Genomic DNA, 3251 nt, shown 5'->3' on the forward strand with positions numbered 1-3251 from the left:
ACTTGATGTAGCCAGAAGTGTAGACTCGGGTTTCTGTTTAGGTTAATAGTTGCATTAGGTGTATGCTCAGTACTGTTGCCTTTCATGGAAGCTTAGAAAGGGTGGCACTCTACTAGACATCTAATAGGTTTGGCCAGCTGAGCTGTTTATTGACAATTAATTCATGACACATCGTGTTGTGTGTCGCAGTAATTTTTAAGTATGTGGAGACATTTTTGTCGGGCAAGGGAGGCGTCAAAATGCCCCCCCCCCCCCCCCCTTTCAAAGCTGTTGCTGTTTCCGCCACCACTTCCACCATCAGGTGCACAAAGAGGTTAGCAAACAATACAGCGATGCCTAGAGCATCTATTGGAACAGACTATATTACTAGATGTATTGCTGAGGCCAAAAAGGCATAATTATTTGTGTAGCACTCAGATGCAGCAGTGTCTTGCTAGGCAACAGGGCTGTTCTAGAAAATTGGCCTCCTGGCCAAGTCGACAGCACTTAGTTAAGCCAAATGTAAATACCATGTCAATAAATACATCACTTAGTGTTCTGAAGGTTTGTAGGCAGGTATAGTTACCAAAATACCTGTCATCAATTTCATGTATAGAAATAACCGCGGCATGCAGCATGTCAGACAGCTAACTTGGGCATCATGTTGATTGTTGAGCTCAACAAGCTTATACAGGGGATTATGCTATAATGCAGCCTCTTACTGACTACATTTGTAAGTACAGAATGTGAATCTTGCATTCTCTTTTCTTGAATATATTGCCTTGCAGGCGCGGTGCGGAAGACATTCCAGGATGCTACAGATGTGGCCATGCAAGCACTTGTTGCTGACTGGCTACGGTACGCTCCGTTCAGGGTTAAGAAGAGGTATGAATGGTTTTATTTTGTATATTCTCTTGCGGACCATTGGATAGCTGAATAGAAAAAGTGCATTACAGTCCCTAGGCAGGAACATTTACTGAAGTGTAGGCACTCAACACTTATTGCTCGCCTGTCAAGAGGGTGCTACCTGTATTAGATGCTTTCTTTTAGTTTGCACCGGCATCAGGCATCAACATGGGTAGCAGTTGTGATATACGTTTTGCCATCTGACGGCCATTTTCCAACTTTGCTAGGAAGTCACAGGCCCATGACAGTTAACCAAGGTTGTAAGATTACTGGGGAACTGAAAAGTTTACCATATTTGATTGCAACAATATGAAGCAAATCAAATTAAATTTAAGTCAACACACGAAATGAAATAAATTGAGGCAGCATTTCATATTAAGGCACTACTTGTCAGTGCTTTCATTAACTATGGCCACATAGTGGTTTCTGTTTTGAAAAATGTGCATAACATTTTATTGGTGCTTACGCTTTCTCCAGTGCATTTCCTAAAGCAAAGAAAGCTTGTTTTGAAAAGTAGCACTGCCGTAATTACGATATACAGCAGAAAAATGGAACAGCGGCAGCCCTTATAGCCTACAGTGGTTGAGTTCAATTCTTTTGCAAGATGAACGCTGGCAGCTGGCTCGGCAGACAAGTGAGCAGCCAGCGGCCACTAATGCTCATCTTGTATCCAGCAGCAGTGTAGAGCTCTGTCGTGGGCAACACATAAAGTGCAAATCTGGCATTGGTTTGCCAAGTTTTGGATGAAAACGCTGTAATCTTAGTGCATTTGGATGCATGGGCCCACACTGGCATTTGTGTTTTTAAAATTTTGCAAGCTTTCATTTTTGCCAAAGGAGGCCACTGTGGGAAGCTCACCATTTTCACCATTCTCACGCACTCAACTTTCCTGTTCACACCTGCAGATTTAATTGAACTTCATAAACAAGGCTTTAATGTCAACTAATTATTGTGGGTGGAATAAAAAAAAATACTAACCAGTACTTAAACGTGCACTGAAGAGGAATCTGAACTGATATTTTTGCCACAGGAACTCGATCTACACATTCCCAGCATTCTTGGAAACTTCGACTTATTTCCCTGTGTGGCCGATTTCCCTAATTAAATGGAATTAACGTCCGGCTCCCGCCTTTATTTTTTGAATTCTCCCCGTACGATGGGCTGAGTCGACAAACGGGTGGAGTGCCTTTTAGCCAGCTCCGTGGAGACTTTCCTTTTGCTTTATTTTGTTTTCTATGTTTCCGTGAATAAATTGTTTCATTCGCAGATAATATAGCCGCAAAATAAGCCCGCAGAAATAAAAATACGCGCGGACTATTTGCTTCTACGGATTACTACGTATTACTCCGCCGATGGCAGAGCGGCAAGCTGCCACGGCACTGGGTGAAAGGCACTCCACGCGTTGGTCAACTCCGCCCGTCGTACAGGGAGACTTTTAAAAAAAGGTGAGAGCCAGACGTTAATTCAATTTAATTAGAGAAATCGGCCACACAGGGCAATAAATCGAAGTTTCCAAGAATGCTCGGAACGTGTAGATTGAGTTCCTGCGGCAAAAAGACGAGTTCAGATTTCTCTTCACTGCACTTTTAATAGAACTCCCAACATCACTTACTCGGTTTCTTTTCAGAAAGTTTTTTTTTTTAAATCTTCATCCCCTTTATCTGTGGTCAACCTTTGTATATATGTATATATAATTGTTAGGAGACAGTGCCATGATATTGACTACATTCAAGTAATGTGGCTCTCATTTGTATTTCAGTGCTGCCAAGGAGTTCAAGACTGGAGCGGACCCATGATGTAAATAATTTAGCAAGTGTAGTGGCACTTGTTTACTGCAATAAAGATGCCTCCTCATGCAGCAGCAGCACATCTTCTTGCACATACAAATTACACTGCACCAGTCAGTGCCTATGCACTTTTTGTGCAATGTAGTATACGACTGATTTGCATGCCCTTGCAACATCGCTGTAACTGTCATGCAATGTTGTCTGCATGTTGAAAAAATGTTACTCTAATATTGCAGCAATGTGGCGGCCATGTTTCTACCAACGTTACCGGAATGTGGTTTAGGGAGGACATTAGCCATGTTTTAGCAACATTGCAGGGCCACATTCTAACGTTGCAGCAACATACCGTGCTACCAGGGATTCAACAAAATGCCTTACCTTTAATTAAAAATGAAGTGGGTATTACTTTACCTAAGCACTTACTTGAAGGATCTTTAAACCAAACCAAACCAATAGTGATGGGGTCAGTGTGGAGCACGATGTCGGCAGGAGAGTCATTTCATGTCTTTCGCAATGCGTACAAAAAATGAAGACAGGTGTGCAGACGTGCGGGCAGGCGGAGGATAGGTGATCTTTTCA

General features: G+C 42.5%; 1 long non-coding RNA gene across 1 annotated transcript; it reads left to right on the forward strand.

The window, feature by feature from the left end:
• Nucleotides 1-276: 276 nt before the first annotated feature.
• On the forward strand, nt 277-2743 carry LOC149329325 (uncharacterized). The gene is made up of 2 exons (XR_016285801.1): nt 277-864; nt 2645-2743. It is a non-coding gene; the product is annotated as an uncharacterized LOC149329325 (long non-coding RNA).
• Nucleotides 2744-3251: the final 508 nt, after the last annotated feature.

The sequence above is a fragment of the Amblyomma mixtum genome, chromosome 9 (genome assembly GCF_055824585.1).
Source record: "Amblyomma mixtum isolate Tamu chromosome 9, ASM5582458v1, whole genome shotgun sequence".
In the NCBI taxonomy this organism is placed as follows: Eukaryota; Metazoa; Arthropoda; class Arachnida; order Ixodida; family Ixodidae; genus Amblyomma; species Amblyomma mixtum.